This window comes from Anser cygnoides, chromosome 7, assembly GCF_040182565.1.
Source record: "Anser cygnoides isolate HZ-2024a breed goose chromosome 7, Taihu_goose_T2T_genome, whole genome shotgun sequence".
In the NCBI taxonomy this organism is placed as follows: domain Eukaryota; kingdom Metazoa; phylum Chordata; class Aves; order Anseriformes; family Anatidae; genus Anser; species Anser cygnoides.
Window position 1 is genome coordinate 11,453,975 of NC_089879.1, and position 22,032 is coordinate 11,476,006.

Here is a 22,032-nt window from a genome sequence, read left to right on the forward strand (position 1 = left end):
GGCAACCACCAAAACCCCTGTGTGCCTAATGAATGAATTCGAATGTCTCATATCATTGAAGTATTAAGGAAAAAAAAATATTAAATCTTCTTACTGATTTTTTTTTTCTCTTGTGGTTGGACCATGACCTAATTTTGTACCTTTCTTCTAAATGTAATAGTCCTTTTCACAGCAGATGCTCCTTGTCTGTTCCTTTCAACCTAAAGAAAGATCTTATTTACATTTACTAGGGAAAGGTTTGCGCTCTCTTAGTTGTGACTTTTCATAATTGTTATTTATGGATATATGTTTTTGGGCAAGTTTCACTCACAATATGATAATGTCTTGGTGGCCTTCCGAAATTCTGCAATTTTAAGTTTAGAACTCCTTAAATCACTCCTATCTTCACATTCTGCAAATAGGGGAGAAAATGATCTTTAATGTTCTTTTCATTCAAAAGCAACAAGGATAGAGAGCAGAGTCATGAAAGAATCTAAAATTTGATTATGCTTGGAACATGAACAATGCAGCTTAAATACAATGTTTTGGGCCCAACAGAACTTTGGCAGCAATGCTATTAGCTTACATCAAAAGCTGTGGGATGCAGGAAAGATTTCCAGGATGAAAAGTGGTTAATAAGGAAGAATCTTCTTCAGCTGATGCCCATTTCAAGAGTCTGAGTCTACTAATTCTCTCCCTAACTTTCCTCAGCTGTTCCTAGATGTGTTTTGGAGTGTTTTCTTGTTGTTGTTTCTATCAGCTATGCTTCTGGTTTTTGTTTGTTTGTTTTTTGGTGGGAGAAAAACAGTAAAGTATCAGTCTTAGACTTTGCTGTATGATCTTTATTCCTTACATATGAGGCAAGATCTGGAAGTCTCTGGATAGTAAGTAGTCTGAATCATTCATTATTCTCTTAAGTATAGATGCAGGTGCCTGAATCCAGCAAAACATGTACTCATGTATGCTCTAAATACAACTTTAAGTGGCTATAAAATGTTAATGTTCCATACCAAGGAAGTACGGTATAATATATGAAATGGAATAACTCTGGTGACTCTACTTATCTCTGTGCTTCAAGTGATTTTTTACAGTTTCATAAAATTCTTGGGTGATTAGAAATGTATCTATTGCTATTGGAAGTAATTATTTTGCTGAGATTATATATACATGAACTTTTTTTTTTCTTTTGTTTTAGGACGTGTAGATGTCTGTTTTACCAGGACAAAAGGAATACTGCCTATTCGCATTATTTCCAATATATTCAGATTTCCTGTTTGCTTCCAGTCATCCTCTAGCATTGTGGAGGTAGGTTAAGAGGATATGCCTGAACCCTTCCTCTTGGGCAGTAAATTATTTTGAAAGTCCTAAATATCAACGGTGAGTAAAAGAACATTATTCTCAGCTAGTGGAGTAAATCTCTGTAATGTTCCCCTGCTAATAACTTTATGGGACCTGCATTTTGGGAGTGTTCCTTTGGCCTTTGATTACCTGCAGAGACAACAGATTGCACTTAAAAACTTAACTTACAACCCAGCAAGAGGAGAGCCATACCACTCCTTGCATTGACTTTTGCTTTGGATTTTTATGTTGAAAATCACCAGGATAATTTTGCTAAGAGAGAAGTTGTTGTTGTTGGAATCCTAGTGGCAGTCTGTAGGCTGACATGACTGCATTGGCAGGTAATAGCAACATTTGCATTATGTTTATTGTTTTCAAAAAGAGGGAAACCTAAATCAACTTCAGGAGGCAAAGGAGCTCTGGTCTACAGTAAAATTTTTTTCTTCTTTGATTACAATGCAGAGTAGTATGCTCTTCACAACAAGGGAAAACATTTTTCTAGGTTGTTAACTAACATTATGAACATATTTCCTTTTCCTGCAACGTGGGTTTTTATTGCTGTTTCTCCCTCATGCACAAACAAGACTGGGAAGGAAAAAAGAATCCCATCATAATAAAACAGATTTATTAAACTGGGGCTATTTGCTTACAGGCTGATACTGACATTAGAAAAGGTCTTGTTCCTCAGATAAACTGATTCTGAGACATACCTTTTATTAAAACTTAACACCCACACAATCTCCTCTTGCTGTGATGTAAGGAGGAAGAAAAAGTCTAAGAAACCATTTACAGTGGAAGCAACTGTGGTTTCTACACTAGTTTACCATGCTGAGATAGGAACTTTCACAGTAGGTCTATCAATTAAAGACCACCTTTGATTACCTGCCTTAAGAATTTCTTTGCAGCTCTGTGTCCTAGGAAGCTGTAATGTGGCTGCCAATATTTCCTTTTAGTGTACGTAATCCTCAACTACACAAATACTAGAAGTCTGTGAGTGTCCTGTTGGAAATCCTGAAACAAGAGCCTTGAGACCAATACCCTTTGCAAGTTATGGCAGTTAAATAGCAGGGTGTGTGTGTGTGTCTAGATGGCCTAGTGATCTCCTAAGATCTCTTCCTAGTCATGCCTCTTGTGCATGATGCAGAGCAAACACGTTTGTAACTACCTCCACCACCCCTTCTTCTCTCTTGTACTTTTGTGTGCTTGGTCTCTTCTGTCTTCCAAGTTCTCTGGAGGTTAGAAATGAAGTTTTTGTGTGACATTTTTTTCTTACTTTATTGAGTAATTTTCTTAATTTATTTTGTGCAAAAGTCTTGCCTGGTGATTACTCACAAAATGTTGTGTTTGCTCTTGGCTTGGGAAGTCATAATGGAAACTTCAGCCTTGTGTTGCAGGTGCTTCCCAGTAGAAGAGACATCCTATGAGTGTGCTTGGACAAAGATATGGAGTTTAATTTCATTATTTGAAACTCAGCAAATTAGCATGTAGAATGGGGTGTGCAGATGACAACGGATGTGGCTTGGATCCAAAGGTTTCTATGGATTTCTACCCTCTAAAAGTTTAAAAGTTGATCAAAGTTATAAGCAAGGGTTGGATATGTTTTATTGGTCTTTTTTTTTTTTTTAATAAGGTATAAACCTGCTTCCAGTTAGTCCATTTGGTCATCTTTCTGAACTCCAGGTGCTTTCTGCTTGGGTTGTGTGGTGCCAACTATTAGAGTTATCTCTTTAGTGAATAGGGCCTTACAGGATGGCAGAGTTGCCACCCAGGGGGTGGTATAGTATCAGGGGGATATCTGTTGAGTGAGATGCTGAGGATATGAGTTCTCCTCTATTTGGGAGATGCCAGGGTCACATTGTAACTACATTTAGGAGATGACAAAGACCAATGAATTCGCAGAAGTGTGTGGTGCAGATGCACGATTAAGGTCAGCTCATATTTGTCCTCTGTGTGCTCGAAGAATACCCTGCAGCAAAGCCACTCTGATGTCATTCCAAAGATGAGCAGAAATGCAGCCTGTAGTTTCCTTTTGCCCTCTCTTCCCACAAGAGCTAAATCTTCCTCCTCTAGTCCTAGTTGCATTTAATTTCTCTGCTATGCTTTGGGAAATGTGTGTCTGAGTCAATGAAGGTTAACAGGATCAGATCTTCAGTTGGTGTCAAGCAGTACTGCTCCATTGTCATGGAGAAAAAGTAGCACCAATTTAGATATCTCCTATTGTATCTATCCTGAGGGTGAGCATCAGTAATGGGCTTGTGCTCATTAGATGGTGTCTTCTTGACTATGCCTTTCTCAGCTTCTGTAGAAATGCATTGGTTTAAAAGCTCAATCCCTGTAAAATAGCATGTAGTGCAGCTGTTCACTGAATGGAAAATTATCTGGCTTGTTACAGGAATGCATACGTAAATTCCTTTTGGAACACTATGTTAAAACTTATTGTTAACAAATCCTCCACATTCTGAACTGGAAACATTTAAACTGAGGAACTATTTTTCCTTGGCATTTTGTAAGAGCATCCTAAACATGGCAAGAGGAGGAAGGAAGTGGGTGTTGATGAATTTGATAACAATGAGTTGTTTTAACTCTGAGGCAATCTTAATAAACATGTCTGATTCTTAGTCATTACAGAAGAAATCCAGGCTTCATATGAATAGGTTTTGTCTGGCCAGAACAGACGGGTCCCTCCTTGGAGAGCTCAGGCTCTGTGTCACTGTGGTGTGGGAGATGATGGTATTCAGTGTAGGACAAACTGAATGCGGGAAATGAAAACTGAGCAAAGAAAAATAAAAAGGGCCAGATTCTTTTGCTGTTGTTATCTCACTCAGAGTAACCAAGTGGCCTTTTTTAGGATGACCTATTATAAGAGCATATGTTTTCCTCTTAAAATCTCTTGCAAAGAATCCTCTCTCTGTCTTAAACAGCTCAGTGTCATCAGAGCACAAGCCACTCTGGAAGAGGTGTCCTTTATTATGTCTCCTGTCTAGCTCCTCAGTAGATCACATGCTCTAACCTGTTGTCATGCCTTTGTTTCCTTCTTACCATTGAGGACCCTCAGTTTCTTCAAAAACTTCTGTTAAAATTCAGTCATCCTTGTCTAAAAGAAGCCAGTGAGATAACCACCAGTTTGTCTAGTGCTGCTACATGATCAATGTAGAACTTCACTCGGAGTTCAGGGATGGCAGATGTAGTCCAAGTTCAGTGTGTGGGATATCTTGTAATCTGGGTAGAAATCACATTTGTTTTTCCTGTCTTTACTCACCCTTTTTATTTCTGCGCACACCTTTTCCAGACCTGGAAAAAGTGTATGACAAGAAAATAGATGATGGCTTTCTGTAGGAGTGGGGTTGTGCGCCCTGCAACCCTCCTGCATGAGTATATCATTTCTGTGCCTCTTATGCATAACAGGATAATTCTGGGTTTTGAATTAGATGTACTATTTTTGTTTTGCCATTTTAAATATTTGATGACGTAGTGCTGATTATTCCATTTGTGTCCTTCACATTGCTGGGTTTCTGTGGCATCCAGGATTTGCTTTTTAGTTTTCTGGGTTGATTTTTTTTGTAATGTGACATTCTCTCTCTGCCTGTCATGATATTTCAATTATTTATAATCACTACTAAAACACCAGACATCTCCTCTACCTAAATTCTTTTGCTATCCCTTATGCTGTATGTGCTTAAATTTTCTAGGTGTTGATGTGGCACAGGATTTGAGAGTATCACAGATCTCTCACAGCCAGAGAGCATTCATTGTTCCCATGATCTTTTCTAAACTCAGACAGTTTTAGGAAACTGTCTTTCAGCTATCTTATCAGTTAATTGCTATGAACCCCTAATGGATTTTCTGGCTCACCTTCAGATGAAAAAATCTAAACATAATCATAGTATTTTAGGTGAAATAATTTACTCAACTTAAAGCAAAGCTTTGGCAAGCTTGGTTCTTCTCTTGAGATAGAGACTGTGTCTTTTAGTGTTCCTGACAGGTGTAGGCTATCCAACTAAGAAGGTAGGTGACAGGCTCCTTCCTGTATTCATATGCTTCCCAATTTTAATGGCATCCATCATCAGAAAGCTGCGTACAGAAAGTCCAGCAGTTGATGAATGGAAAAAATATCACCATATGACTTAAATTCATTTTTAGCATTTGGAGAGGCACACAGTAGGATGTCATTATTGCGTCCTTATATGCGTTGTGTACCACACACCAACACCAGGCTCTTCCAGGTGGAGGTTCTCAGCAGACGTGTCCTAAATTTGGTAGAATCGTACCTGGGTAAAACAGCTCTGAGATGGGGGAGAACAGGACTAATGTGAGAACGTGACAGCAGGTGTGATAAGTACTGAAGGTCTAGTCCCATCTATGCTCCTTTTGCTGGCCCTTTTTTATGGCCACTGACTTCTTTTGGTTTGTGTGGTGAACAAGTACCTATTTTAGTTACTTCTTCTATACTCTTCTAAACCTCCCAGGGAGCAGGCAGAACTGGTTGGTTGATGGATGGGATGCTCTGTGGTTTCACTCTCTACTGAGGGAGCTTTGGGCAGGGACTATGAAAAGGAAAGAGATTTAAATATTTTACTGATGGACTGCAGAAGAAGACATCTGTGAGTTGCATCTCTGTGTGGGCAAACCACGAGGCTTTGAGCTGTTAACTATACTTCCACAGTCATGGGTACATCAGAAAAGTTACTTAGAAACTTTCTCACAGGGTTGACTCCTGGCTGCTTTTCTGAAGGTGTGAATCATAAAGTCCTTCCTGAGACAGGTACCAGTCACCATAAATAACGTAAAGTGAGTGCAGAAAATATTGAGATCACTAGGCAAAGAAAAAAGCAAACTTAGCCTGTCTAAATCATATGCAGTCCTGGCTGTCTTCAGAACCAGGTGATTTTTATTCAGTTAGAGATAGAAGAAGGGAAGGAGGGGGAGAGAGCAACACTAAGATGATTTTGGCATGAATTTGGATCATCTGTCTCTAGTTTCCAGCAGTGTGTTGTCACATATGCTACTTTATCACTTCTATAAGACAAAACAAGGGCAGGTCTCCTCTTTCTCCCCCCTTTACTTTCAGCAACAGTTGCCGTGCTTGAATTCCACTCCCATTTTTTCTCTGACAATGAAGCATCCTATCTCCTTCTGGCTAATTGGTGCTCTAGCAGCAGGAGATCATGTGTGGAGACAGCAGAATTCCCTGCCTGTTCAGCATCTGTAGTCTGCTCGCATACATAATTTCAATATGAACCTTAAATGTTGTAAGAGCAAGTATAGATAGTAATTGGTTGAACTTCACACAAGGATATAAAATCTTGTGTAGTTTCATGGTTTGACTTAAAGTTGCCAGCTTCTTAGAAGCAATCACGAGAAGCATGCTTAAAAGCAAGTCCCTTAAAGATGTTGCGTCTATGTAAATATTGGCTAGCAGAATTTACAAAACGATTTTGTAAGCTATGTGTATATGTTATCTGTATAGTCTCATATATATATTTGTGTGAACCAGACCTCTTTCTCCTCCAGGTAGAGGTCCAGGTTTAAAAAAAAAAAAAAAAAAAGATTAGCAGTAGATGATGTGCTTGAATTTGTCTGTGTTCAAGAGATGACCGAGAGGCATGTCTAGGTGTCAGTGAAGGCATGGGGTGCAAGAGATCCTTGTTTTCCTAGTCCAGAGTGGGGCCTTGAAGCTGTGTCTCTGGGTGCTGCCCTGTGGTGCTGCAGGCTCCCTGTTGTAGTGGAGCCGAGGCAGGTTCTTGCAGAGCCAGAGCAGAGTTTGTAAAAGTCAATGTAGATGAACTCCAGCCTCTCTGGTGTTCCTCAGGTACATACTTTTTATGTCAAATATTAGACTCAAGTGTTCAAATTTCAGAGTTAATAAATGTTCATACATCACTGTGAGAAACACAATCCTTTCTGAGAAGCTATTTTCCAAATGGTTGTTATGTATTTCCAGCTTAGCAAATATATATATTTACACTGTCCAGAACTTTTCTCTCTTTCAGTGTAGTCCTAATAACAGCTTTTTATATCTTTTTCTGCATAATGTGCTTTCCGGATCTTACAGATGTTGAGGAATAACCAGGTAGGCCATCACAGCAGCCAAGCAATGCCTTCTTCCTGAATCTTTTTCCTCCTTGCCCCCAGGCTGGAGTCTGTATGCCAGAGAAACTGGGTAGTCCAGGGTTTCACTGTGAAATTGGATTTCACCTCTGATTTGTAACAGTTTTAGCTACATCTGCAGTGCACTAAAACCCACCAGGAACATCCTTTTAACCTTCTGTCACCTTCCCTGCTGTTGATGGAGAAGGAGTCATGACAGGGAACAAAATGGATTCGAAAGCTATGCTTTTGGGAACGGTTTATAGACAAGAAGATGGATGTCATCTACTCACTCCATGATAAATTCCTGCCTGCTTCATGCTGTGTTGTTCTATTGCTGTCCTCTCTCATTCATTCCCATCATCACCCAGGGCATCCTTTTCCCCTTTTCCTGCTCTCCCTGCTGCTGAAACCCCAATATGCATTTAGTAAATATAGGGTGAAGTGAGTTCTCATCCACCCGACTGATGCCTCGGGTCTGAAATGAGAGAGCTTCTGTTGACGATGTAGTGCCCAATTTAAAGCAATATCACCTGTCAGTTTGATAAAAGACATGGAGAAAATATCCCGTCTTGGGCAAGAGGGAAAAAAAGTGTCATCTAAAATAAATGCTAACCTTAGGAAGAAAAAAATATACAAACAAATGGCTAGGAATTGTTTTTATGTTTCTATTCACTGGGGCTAGTCCTCAAAACATAAATTACTGCTTATTTGTGGCTTGAACAGAATGGCCAGGAGGAAAGCTTGCAGGCCATCCAAGATGCAAACTTGCTTGTGTTGCTTTTCTATCATAGCTGTTGAAAGACACGGTATGAAAAGTGCATTTACAGGACCTTGGGCTCAGTTGTCTCAGGCCTCTGATATTACTTTCTGCCAGAAAAAGATCCAAAGTATTTATCTTTTGTCCTTGCCCTCCTGAGTTTTTGTTTGCATTTCAATCTATAGAAGCACAGTGTCTTATTACTATTTTGTTAGCTATTAGACTGCAGTGAGGACAATCTAGAAACTTTTAACAATATGAGATGGATTAGAAATGGGACAGAAGAACATATTTACGTTTTAATGACACCCCTTTAGGAATGTTTTTTAATCTGGAAATAGTCAAGTTTTGTACAAACATCTGTACGTATAAAGTATAAGGAAAATGACATTTTATTACCAAACCCTGTGGGAATTCTTCAAACAATAGAAAGAATATGGACCTGTATAATTAAGTATCTGTTGCCCTTAGAGTGGAAATAAGTATGTATTTCTTCACCAAGAAGGTTGCTGTAATGAAACAATTCTCCCGTGACTTTGAGATGGACCTTGGACCCATGAGTGAAGAACTCTTCCCCAAGACATTCAGAATAGGATTTGCATATGAGAGAGGAAATTTTAAGAACACTGGCAATATTGTGCTTATAAATTTATTGGCACAATCAATAGTTTGTATTTGGCTGTTTTAAGTAGTCAGAACCTAGTTTTCCATCTTCTCAGCGTATGAGGGTGCAAAGATCATCAGTTTTATGATGGGAATTTGGTCCTTAAGGTAGCTCCATACAGGTAGCAACACAGCTCAATGTCTGAAAGTACAGACATCACACTAGATGTAAACCAGTCAATGTCTATTTTGTGTTTTCCAGTAATTCTTAATCTGGATTCCCTATCAGTTGTGCTACACTAACTTCCAATGCAGAACCTGCTCCAGATCTAGCTGAAATCATCAGGAACCTTCTCCTGGATTTGAAAAGCTTTGAATCAGATCCTAACTGCAGATACAATTAAGTTACATGGAACATCATACTTCAGCTTCTGTTCCTAGGATGTCTTCATATTTGTCTCCAAAAGGCTCATGTGTTTTCTATGTTATCTCAGTTCCTCAAAATTTTCTATGTAAGACAGGGCAAATTTTCATTGTTAAAGAAACATAGCAACCTAAGGAGTTAAAATAAAGCTATGTGAGATGCTGGGCAACATATCGAGGAACAGCAAAACACAATATTATGGTGAGTAATGCCTGTAAAGATGGGCCCGAAGTATGTAGATTGTGGGAATACTTCACTAAGTATGTTGCCCAGTGTAGGGAGGGACATATGGAACCTACAACTTGCAGGGAAGTGTTAAATATATTCATAGCTCTCTAACCCTCGGGGTTTAAGTTTTGCTCCAAAGCCAGTTTGAATCTGATTTCAGATGAAAGCTTTTACTCAATCTGTAATGCATTGTGATATCCAGCAGGTAGAACTCATTGAGGGAAATTGCTTCCTGTGATGATATATGATTCACTCAGTCACATCTCTGAGCTATTTAGGGGAAATTATCCATGGGATTGTATCATTAGTTTAAAAGCTGCCTCAATTGTTTTTCTGTCAGGATAATTTTAAGCTACGCAAGAGTATTAGTTGGAAAAACATATTTGAAAAGGAATCTAACTCCTTCCATATTGCTCAAATCTGATTTTCAGGTAATATTTTCCTCTTCATTTGTATCCACTCTATTGATGGGTGGTGAGTAGAGCTCTGGCTCTGTGTTGGTCAGTAACTTTCTGTCTGAAAATAACTACCCTCTGTAGATCGGACACCCAACTTTCACAGACTTATACTTCAGCTACTGGTCTTGTCTGCCCTTGCTACATCAAAAGGAAGACAGCTTTGAAAATTTCAAACCATAGTCCTAACTAACTTCAAAATCCATGAAGTAACAAAGCACTAGTAAAGGAAAAGACCCTGTTCACATTAGTCAGTAATAGGGACTGATTCCAGGGGAGTTTATTTAAATAATCAGAAGTCTCCAGAGAAAGACAGAAAGGAAATTTAGATTACGTGATGGAACTAATCAAAACTAGAGATACAGAACAACAGATATGACTGTTGGAACATCAAAGAATTGAGAGTTGGTGGAAATAAGCTAGAAAGCAAATGAAACTTTCTCCTAAAGAAAAATTATATACATTCAAGAGAAAACCAAATGAATACTGGTAAATAATAATGAGACTTAAAGACCGAAGGAAAGACAATGCAGACAGACATAAAGGCATGAGGGGAATTCCTGGGTGATTTTTGGCAAGTTGCTTTAGCTTCTCAATAAAAAGAGGTAGCGTGACTGTTGCTTAACTCAGGTATAAGGGAAAAAGCATAATGAGCCTGAGGTGTATGAATAGTCTGACAGTAAGCATTCTGTGTTGCTATATCGGATCCACAGCTTTAGTGATAGCTTTGCAGACATACCTAGGTCCTGATCTGACCACTGTGAATTCAGAGCTGCACTTCTCCAAATACAGCTTCTGTCCTAGTTCCAGCTTATTTACTGAGCCTTTCGTGACTGTGGTTTCTCCCTTGAAATCTGGATGCACGTTAAGATTGCACAGCCAGCAATTCTGCTCTGGGTGGCCTGGACCAGGAGGTGCTAGAAGAGCAGGCAAGCTTGCATAACAGAATTTGCATAGATAACTAATCACAATGGCAATAGCCTTAGAAATGTAGAAGTGTTTTGTAGAAAATATTGCAAGGACAAATATTGAAGAGAGAACCTTCTATTTCATCCATAGAAGAGCTGGATTTAGCTTTTGTTGTGATAGGCCAGCTGTACTTGCTTACTTTTTCTGAGCAAAAGCTCTTGACAAGCCTGGGTGTCTCTAGGTAAACAGAAATAATTCCAACATTTCTGGTCACAAAATTCCTCTTTCCATTTTAATTGAAACTAGATTTTTCCATTATAGTCTGAAGCTATAAGAATGATCCAAAGTGATGTGACATATATTCACTTAGGAGGAGGATGTAGCTACAGGTATCAAAAACAGCATTCATCACAAATTAAGAAGCAGAGCTTTCAGAGTTTGCTCAGGTTCACTTAGCTTCCACCAATGTATCTTTTTAATTTTTTCAGCAAAGGATATACCATAGCTAGTAGAAATGCATTCTTCCTATCTCAAAAGAATTGTAGACCATTGGACCACAGAAGAATATATTTTAAAAATTTTGCAGGCAAAAGTGTAAGGGCTTTCAAGATGGTGGATTTTATTTACTTGGAGGACTCTGGAAATTGGCTGTTAACATTCTTCTCTCCATTCTCTAATGTGTTCCCTCGGCAGTTAGGAGAATCATAAAAGTTTTGGTCTTGCAGGAAACGTCTTCCTGGAATTGTTGCTATCTTAGAGAAATATTCAATGACAAAATATTTGAAATCACAAAATCTGCATGGCCCAAAGGACCCATTTATAGAACTATACACAGAATCACAGAATGGCCGAAGTTGGAAGAGACCTCTGAAGATCACCTAGTCCTGCTGAGCAGGATCACCTAGAGCACATTGCACAGAATGGCATCTAGGGTGGTGGTGGTGGTGTTTGAATATTTCCAGAAAAGGAGACTCCACAGCCTCTCTGGGCCAGTGCTCTGTCACCCTCACAGTAAATAAGTGCCCCCTCATATTCAGCCGGGACCTCCTGTGTTTCAGTTTGTGCCCGTTGCCTCTTGTCCTGTTGCTGGGCACAACTGAAAAGAGACTGGCTCCGTCCTGTTAACAACCCCCCCTCAGATATTTAAATACATTAATGAGGTCTCCACTCAGTCTTCTCTTTTCCAGGCTAAACAGGCCCAGTCCTCTCAGTCTGTCCTTATACGACAGGTGCTCCAGTCCTCTAATCTATACAGAGTCAGATTTCCAGAACTAACTCCAATGCATGCCTTAAACTACTGGAGGTGCTGAACAAACATTTGGATGTAAATAATACTCTACTCAAGGAATTGTTGGGTTCTGGATAGTCTCTTGAGACCAGAGACTATGGGATCTTTTACTGAAGGACTTCTTTAAACCTCTGGATTTGTTTGAATGTGAGTTAAATCTGATCTTTGCACCTTAAGATCCCTTGATTAGAAGGGATGGTATATAATTGCTTTCTGTTCAAAGTCTTGGTTTCATACAGCTAAAACAGAAGGGTATCCAGGATATCTCCGTACCACAGATTTCCTTCTCTCCTGTTGCCAGGGAATTAGCATCATAGTTACACTAGAGGGGACTCAGTTGCATAAACAAATACAGTGTCATTGTAGATGTCATAGGGCATCCCACCCCCTTTCCAACTGCCAGAATACTGAATGTCTAGCAGGTAAGAAAATCATACCTAACCGCCTTATGCATGTTTAGCACATCTACATTTATGCAACTGAATCTTATTGCGCTCTCAGTGCTGTTGGCGTTAAATCCTGTAGTCCCCCTTCCCCCCCCCCTCCCCCCCCAAAAAATAAAAAATAAAATCCTACTGACCAAATAAAAGCACAGGTCCCTTCATATATATATTTGGAGATGAATAATATCCATCATGAACATTACTGCTTATGAGAAAATGTGTATTTCTGATTCAGAACTAAATGTAATATGAGCTTGACTAATTGAAACCCATGTGTTTCTAACAGTCATACCTTCCCACTTTGTGAAATCAACATATGAGTGGTGATCTTTCGTTCTTATCTTAAATCTAATTGTGCCATTGTACTTAATTACAGAGTTCATACTGTACTTTTTAAAGTGACGCTTATTCAATATTCCGTCGTGCTGGCAGTTTGGGTTGAGAGGGTTGTTTCTAGAAAATGGGGTAGAAAGACATTTCCATAGGAAAAGTAACTCTGAGAAGTGCTTGATGGAGTGTAGATGACTTATGTATTTGGAAGATACAAGATGTATAGTGACTTCCTTGGCAGGACCCAAGGAAAAACGTGATATGTGAACACCAAATACACAGAGATACTACAAGTGTTGAGTGATAGCAACGTTTCAGCATAATCCTTCTCCGGAATGGTGTCATATCCTCTGATATATACTGAGCTGGTGTCTGGTTTTGCTCTATACCACAGAAAATATGCAGGCAATAAGAGAAAATATTAGTGCTTGTGCATGCATGTGTGAGAGAGAGAGAGAGGGAATACAAACCAGTGACCTTTAATGGATGGAGTCAGAAGCAATCAACTTCATGTCATAAGATCAACTGAATGTCAGAAGCTTTTCAGAGTGGTGACACTGTTGGAAATTCCACTTTAGTTCAAATCTTTGGGCTTCATATGTAGGATTTCAGCACCACACCGACATATCTTCAAAGTTCTTGTGAATCATGATATGAAATGTAATGGAAAAGTTCCTAGGAAATGGTGACTTTATTTCAGGATGTCTGTATCAGAGCAATTTACAAATATCAACCTCATTTTAGCAAAATGGTGACAGTACTTTTTTTTTTTTTCTTCTCGTATTACTTCAATTCAGAGATCTTGCTCTCCTCTCTTTCACGGAACAAGTTGTCTATGGGCCACATGTAGTTACCTTGTATTATGACCACTTTTGGATGTGAGTATGGTGTTTAGTTTTGTTATTTTTTTTTCTGAATCCTCATACACAATAGAGGTCTGTACAAATAGATAGAGCTCTGTAAAAGTATAGATGTTTGATCAGTCCTTCTTGTTCGATTTCAGCATCCTCTCCTAGGATCTGAAACACTAATTTCCAATGTTTCCAAGATGTTTGTTCCACAGTGCATTCATTTTTAGACTTGTTAATTTTTGGCTGCATTTTTTGGCAGGCCTGCAGTTTTTCTGGGTAGGTTTGGTGATGTAATTGAAGCTGGGACTCAATGGACAGATTGAGAAAGAAACAATAGGATATTCCCTGTGTTAGCGTCTGTTCAATAAGCATCTTTTTTTTTTTTTTTTCATTTTGGTGGGGGGAGAGGAGGGAGGGCAGCATTAAAAAAAAAAAAAAAGTGTCTGGAAAGCTCTTGTTGCTTTGGCTGCAGTTCTGAGACAGCTGAGCACCTTTGAGTTAAAGATTTTCTGGGTATTTTCCAAGGGCAAGGTATTGAGCTCCCAATATGCTTTTTATCTGTGTTTTTGGACCAGATAGAGTGCTTTTGATTTCAGTGATTCCTATCAAAATGGGTTAAAACCTGAACATGTGTTGTCTTTCCTTACATGACATGCATGATACGCTGATTTCCATGGGAAGGAAACTCATACATGGGGATTAGAAAAGAGCCAGAATTATCTTCCATCAACTCCCCTGCCTGGATCATTAGGAGACCATGCTCTCAATGTGTGCTCGAGTTTACTTTTTGATTCAGACATAGCTATGATTTCTCAAGATTAATCCTTGGAAATTCTTGTCATAAATCTACTTTTGCTAACCATTCTACTCAGTTTAAGCAGAATCTAGTCATGATCACATGCATCAGATTTTTATCCTTCAATGGCTGCATCTATTAGAATGCTGCCATTCTAATATCTAAAGAACTCAGTCTTCTATAATCTATGAAAACCTCAAAGTTTGGCATTATTTATTTTATACAATTTGTTCTTGCCCCATATTACACTGTTGGACTACTCTCTCCAGAAATTTGCTAAATGCTCTGTGCAATACCAAATAGCTTTTGGCCAAAATACGTTCCTTTTTAATGCTCAGGTCATAAAGTTCCTATTAAAAGGACATTAAAGCCAAACAGAATCTATCCAAAGCCTCAAATGAGCACTGGATAAGGCCTACACTAGAGAATATGCTGTATAAGCATGCTTATAAATCATTAAAATTAAGATAGGATATATCACTAATAAATGAAGTTCAAGGACAGCCTTTATCTTGTTAAATTATCCAAATTTTGCTGTCTATTAACATATCATTTAGAATGTAAGAATAGCTGTAGGGTGGTGGTTTTTTTCTTTCCCCTCACCATTCTTGATAACAACATATTATGCAGAGTAAGAAGCCTTAGAAACTGTTCTAATACACCATAATAATGCTGGAATTATTCTTTGGGGGAGGTCATTGCATTAAGTAGCAAGTAATTAATAGTAAATTGCACTGGAAATTCTTGGAAAAAAGACAAATTACTTACACTCTTGTATTCATACCCAGCAAGTCCCATGTAATTAACAGCATTAAGATAAATATGAGAGGAATTATTAATGATGAGATTAACTTCATAGTGCAAACAGATGTATTTCATCTTATGCATGTGATACAAAATGAGAGTTATTTGTAACTGCTGAAAATATCTGATGTTACTGCTTCATGGAAATTCACTGCAGAACTACTGAGTATGATGCGAGCCCTGACGTTTGTCCCCACAGATCTCAAGTCGCAAGATCAGTTTTGCTGGGTGTGTTGGGGGTATTCTGTTGAAGCTGCGACTGCTTGAGTATATGAAAAACTCATTCTAGATAATGTGGGTCAGACCCTCTGTAGGCATTATGCTCCATTGACCAGGTAGTATATTTGAAATTACTGTGGAGAAGAGGGCTGACCCACTTAGCACTATATTCAGCCCAGGTTCATGAGTTATCCTTGTGTTTTAATGGTAAAGAGAGAAATGTCCAGAAAAGAAAGGGTAGCACATAACAACAGAAGGTAACTATTTCAAATGGGAATTTAAGAAGGGTAGTAGTGTACCCAGATGAAATTTCAAAGGAAGGAGAGGGAAGCAGCAGAACAGCTTCTATATTTGAATTTGTCTTGAACATCTGTAGCACTTGTCTTAGTGCATTTGTTTTGTGCCTCTGGGATCTTTTAAATATAGGAGGCAATGTACAGATTATCCTTGAATTCAGAAAACTTATTTTCAAATTCTAGCTCTGCTTTGGTCTCTTTGTGCCTCAGTTTCCTGCCTACTGCCTCCCCCGAGCAGTATGATGCCCCAAAACTAATAGCTTGATGTCTATTCTCTTGCACTCCAGAGTCTGATGATAATATGGAGTAAGTTATGTGTTTTTATTCTTGTTCCAAGGCAGCATCATGTCTAGTAATATTGGCTAAAAGGTTATTGTCTCAGGAGAAGGTCCATACCTCTCAAATCACTAAAACCCATGTCCACCTTAAAACAGGCCCTTCAGATACCAACTTTTAATTTAAAGATAGACCGTATATCACCTCAGTGCCAAATAAGAAAATTTTGCTTGGTGAAACCTTCACCTGGAAGAAAGAGAACTGTGCCTACTTTAGTACAAAGGTGTAGAAAGAATGCATTTAAATCCTGACCTGTTTGACCTTGCTGACGCATATGGAGGAGCAACCACCAGAGCCTTTATGTTAATTTATCATGGCTTTCAGAAATGCAGATTCTTAGTGACTTCAGATTCCTTTCATCTTTTCTACAGGTCCTGTTTTGAATCCAGCTCAAATCAACAAGGGTGGAGATTTTCAAGCAACTTCTGCTTGCTTTGTTTGGTAGTTAAAAGAACTGGTGACCTCAGTTGACTTTCCATTTCATTAGGCACCTACAGGCTTAATATCAAAGTCATAATTAGTTACCTCAGTTGGCAAGCTTGGGCTGAATGTGTGGCAACAAAAATACCAGAGGGGAGTCCCTTCAGGTCATGCTGGAGGGAGACTGGTCCGTGACTGAGGTGTCACAGGTTGCTCCATGTTTGCTCTCAATTTGCATTGCTTGCTCTCTTACGTGCCCTGTGTCTGAGGGAAAGGGGAATTAAAGGATATAATTTTCTCTGTCAATCAAATAGACTGGTGAGTCTCATGAGAACTCATCTGTAATCAAAGTCATTCTGCTTATTTTCTAGCTGTAAAAATAATAGAAAATTATTTTACTCTTGAAATATATTTCCTTTTTTTTTTTTTTTTTTTTTTTTCCCTGGCAAATATAAAGACACTTTGGTGCCTTTTTTCAAGGGGAAATAATTATCTCCTGAAGGTACAGATGCCAGATTGTGTGTCTCCATGGATTTTTAGGGTTTTGCTATGGGGTCTTTATTTTCTGGTACGTCTGTACAGTGCATGGCAGAAAAGGATGTTGCTCCTTCTTAAGGTCTGCAAGGTGGTCCCTGAAGGAAACATGATGATATTCTAACATCATTTAATGTAATTTTATGTATTTTCACATGTGTACAATGTACTTGTGATAAACTATACTTCTTTATTAGGTTTCGAAAAATCTTTATGCAACCTGAGCCAAGGCAGACGCAGAGGTAGGAAACTATTAGAGGAACAGTGAAGATCATGGGAGATAAGAGGCAGGAAAATTATTAGAGAAGAGAGGACCTTTGGGATAAATTTTCTGTTATTCTTCTCTCACAGTACTGAATTAAGTTGTTTAAACCTATAACTTGAAGGTTATAGCGAGGAAAGCACGTTCCTTGAGATGGTTTAATGCAATTTTTCACCTGTTTGATGTGGTAACGATGATTTTTCATCGGTCTCTGGTGTTTACCTCTTAGATTTCCTTACAGCCCAAGATGGTGCTTTGTTTTCTAGTAGACTATGGGATTTTACTGGATATTTTTAGTTTCTGATGTGTCTGACAACATACATATGGAAGAATCTGAGAGTCTACACACAAATCCTGAACTCTAACATCTTTTTGGGAACACAAAATGTTTAGACATTAAAGCCCTCGGGAAATGCAGCATTATTCATTAAAGACCTCCACAGTATGCCGAACCCCTTAATGCTGACATTTTTCAAGCTCTGGTTTGATGTCCCCATTTGTAATAATGACTGAGAAGACTGAGAACAATGATTTTTTTTATTGTGTCCACAGAAGTGCTTGCTTTAGCAACTGTAACTTCTACTTTTAAAGATGTCATCAATGCAAAGGGCAGCTCTATATTTCTCTGTGACTACGGCAGAACCATTACTGTCCAGAAAAATGACATAGGAATAGATTTACTGTTTTAAGGGCTCCTCAATAAGTCATTGGTTTCAGTGGAGAAGTGTTTGCCTAATTTATTGAGGAAGCAATCGGTCACTAGAAAATACATCCCATACATTAAAGTAAGCATTCACATCTCTCCCCAGTGCAACCAATGGATCTGACAGGTCTCTGTAAGGGTAACCAAGCACTGGTAGTTCCTGACAGTAGGTGTGGTGTGTGTGTGGAGTGGTATTGTTTGTTTCTTCACTTCAGAAGTGACATGGGGAAGACACAAGGACAGCCTTCACCTTGCACAGACAAAGAAGGTTGATCAGTGCCTCTGCTGTGGAAAGGACCAGGAATTGTGGGCTTGCATTACAGGCAGAGATCCAGGCTAGGATTTGGGGAAATTGTCTAGCAAGCAGGGCTGCTATCATATTGGAATAGATTATCTAAGTATAGTTTAGACAGTTGCTGGAAGTTTTAAGACCAAGCAGAATGTGGTTTACCTGTAGGTAATTACAGTATCTTGAGATGGACACCACTATGCCGAGCTCGTTACACACCTTAAAACGAACATCAAGAGAGGAGGATGTTGAGTTTTAGAAAGGTGAAGCTGAAGTCTCATAGCCAGCTTGCAGTGGAGCCATCCCAGCCTTTGTGACCCCAGGCTGCTTGCCCAGCTGATAGGACAGAGAGGAGGGCAGTACATAACTGTGGCCACATGCTTATCTTTATCAGGTATCATGCTTCGCTATAACAAGTCTACAGTTAAGGCCACCCTACAGTCCCTTCTGAGGTTTCTCGTAACTGGCTGTCATGATTGCTCTCTAGTTCTCTCTCCTTGGTGTAGGCATTTCTCTGTCACTTCATTTGCCACAGACAGCAGTTCAGGGAATCAGAAATGGTCTGCGTCCTTTCAGTTATTGTTCTGGAGGGCAGGATTTGGGTATAGGTGCTAGATAATGATTTAACCACAGGAGACGAAGGCGAGCTGACACTGACCAGGTCCTGCTCTATTGTTCTCTCTGAGCATTACAACAGGCCATCAGAGAGCTTTGCTCCTTGCTCCTGGTTTGAGGGCAGTAAATAAAACAGCTGTAAGCAAACGACTGATGGAGTGCTTGCCACTAATGCTGCAGTAAGCTTAAGAACAAATGTCTTTTACTGCAGGCTGACCAGCTCTACAGAAATCTTTTTGTAGGTAACCTATGCTCTTATGAGGGCTGTTTACTTCCTATTCTAAAAAAAGCTAACCTGCAACACAATAAACAACATCTTAAATATCTTTATATGCTATTATACCTGCCTAATGAATATGTTTTCAAGATTGAACACAACTGTTATATATCCTATCCGATTGAATGTCCTGATTTTGTACACTAATGGACAGAAATAAAAAAGGAAAGAATGAAGTTGGCAATACTGAATATCTATCAATCCAGTTATTTCACTTGAGTGATTTCAATATTTTTCTTAGAAGTCACCTCTGAAATATTGTTGACGAACTTCAGCTTTCATTAAAAAGAGAAGTTAATTTTGAACCCTCATTCACATTGAATAGTGAAATGTGAGATGTGAGCAAAAAGCTATGAGACATTTTCTTTATTATTTAAAAGCAAGTGAAAACTACGGAACACTTTAACCTTCCTGTTTTTAAACTCATGTCATGATTTTGAGACATAATTTCTTGTTGCTGAAATCATTGCGTTAAAAATACCGTGTATGTCAGCAGACAAAGAGGTATCACTTCTAACAGTCAGGTCTGTTCTGCAGGGGTGTTGTCATACTATTGATTTCTTTTGAAGTCTGCATCTTTACTATTGACTTCCTAGCTGTGGAGATATTTCCTACATTTTTGGTATCAATCCTTCTGGTATCTGGAGCTGAAGCACAAGCATTTGCCCATTTTATAAGTACTCTAAGTGCTGGTTGAACAATTCCTGTAGAAACTGGAGGGGAGGGTATTTTTTTTTTTTAACTGAAAAAATCAAATTTTAGTTAAATGTTACATTCACGTCAGAAAAAGCTAACTTTGGGAAATGTAATCTTTTGGTCAAAACACTTGAATTTCAAAGTCTCAAATAGTTAAATCAAGAAACTGTTCTGCCTGGAGTGCAGAGCCTCCAAGCTGACTTTCTCTTCTCCAGGGTGCAGCTCCACCACTTGATGCATCTCCAGTAATGTTCCTACTCTCATGAGCACCAGATCATTTCCTTTCCAGAGAAGCACTAATGGCGCATCACAGAAAATGCGTTACTCTCAAGATGCTTCATTTACAAAGGCAGTTGAGGCATTTCAGCTACAAGTCCCATGAGGTACCATGAAAGAGCTCAATATCCTTCCCAGTACCTTCTGTAATGGTCCCACTTGCGTACATTAATTCTTCCAAGTAGGTGTCTTCAGTTCTGGTGTTTTCTTTTTTATTCTGTTGGTCTGACAAACTTATTTTTTAAGCTCACTTGACATATTGTAAGCTGTATGTACTCAGTCAGGCTTTTGCTGGAGGCCAGTAGTTTGAGAAGGTTGAATTTCATTTTGTTGGTGTGAGGGAATTTATTCAAGCTGGTTCCTAGTCAATTTTGTCTTGTTAACTGATGTTTTATCATTTTTGCACATGCGTCCAGAGGGGACCTACACTGGATCCATTTTTTATGGTGTGGAAAATAAATAACATAAAGAATGCCTGAGGGAGTGTTCATCCCTTTCACCTGTGGAATCTTCCATTAAATAAATAAAATGATGTGGATTCTTCAGGAGTTGTTAATTGTTCCAGAGGTCTGATCCCTCCCTCAGGAGGGATGTCACCTCATTAGATATGTCAAGTATTAGTTGGCTCCAAGGTACATATCCTGCTTACATGTGTCTCCTTCCAGTTTTTGACATTTTCTAGCACCATCTCTGGGTGTGCAAAAGCAGAGTTGTGAGCCAAAAGCCTCGAGAAGACTTTTTCTTGGAAATTAAAAAATGTAATTTCATGGCTTTTGATGATGACTGTGGGATTTTTTTTTTCCCAGAGGAATTTGTAGTTGCTTTCTTTAAAAATAATTAATTAAAAGTGAGTGGTAAGAAAGTGCAGAACTGGTTGTAGTATTTGAAATTTCTATATATTTGAAATCCTATGTGGCAACAATAGTTTTACTAACCTATGGGTTTGCCATAGTTTAATTAACAGGACTTTACTTTTATCTGACTCTATTACCCTTAGGAGTCAGGTCTCCATAAACACAAATTAAAAAATTAAAGAACTGATGCTTATGGAAGTGAGTATCTACTAAATACAGTCTCTGTCTTCCTAAACGATATTCAATTCATATCGTGTGTCAGTGTGTTGAGATACCTCTCAAATACTTAAAGGCTATAGACCACTACAATCCATAATTTATTCTGTTGGTGTTTTACTGTCTTTCAGTAAGCTCACCACATCCCTTTCAGAAACTTTTAAGAGTATTGCTGCTTATTGTTGGTTGTTGTTAGTATATCGTTATATGTACGTGTGTGTGTGTGTATATATATATATATATACATACACACCATATATACTATTAGTATATCATTTATAATGTAGGGGTGACTAGGAACTTAGTATAGACCTTTTCCTTGAAAGCTTTTCTTAAGGGGTCACGCACAGTGTGTACATGTAGAACTTTTGAATAAAGGTGTAGTTTAAGCTGATATTGAACTGCACTTAACTAGTCAGATGAGAAAGGAATTTTGCACAGATTTTATAGGTGACTTGAGGGTTTTACTTTTGTATGTTTTTTCTGGTTTCAACTCTATTTTTTCCTGTTTTATTTTCTGGAACATAGTTGTCTAGTAAAATTCTAGACTAAATGTGGATATATTTTTGCTGAATCCCCAAAGAATTGAATGTTGTGATGATAGTTATGTCTTGATTAAACATTATGTGTAAAATAAGTTTTCAGTAGTAATTTCCCTTTTGTGATTCCAGTTTGTATGAGCAACACATTCTCACATTTTGATATTGTGAACATTTCTGATAATTTTAAGAAAAATATTTTTCA

The 22,032-nt window shown here is 38.6% G+C and overlaps 1 long non-coding RNA gene across 2 annotated transcripts; it reads left to right on the plus strand.

Annotated features, from left to right (window-relative positions):
- The first annotated feature begins 759 nt into the window (after positions 1-759).
- Positions 760-16,934, plus strand: LOC136791225 (uncharacterized). 2 transcript variants are annotated; one of them, XR_010832737.1, is made up of 3 exons: positions 760-863; positions 1,175-1,284; positions 16,518-16,934. It is a non-coding gene; the product is annotated as an uncharacterized lncRNA (long non-coding RNA). The 2 variants fall into 2 exon arrangements; XR_010832736.1 differs by lacking the exons at positions 760-863; positions 1,175-1,284 and adding exons at positions 11,825-12,493; positions 13,642-13,722.
- The last annotated feature ends 5,098 nt before the right edge of the window (positions 16,935-22,032 follow it).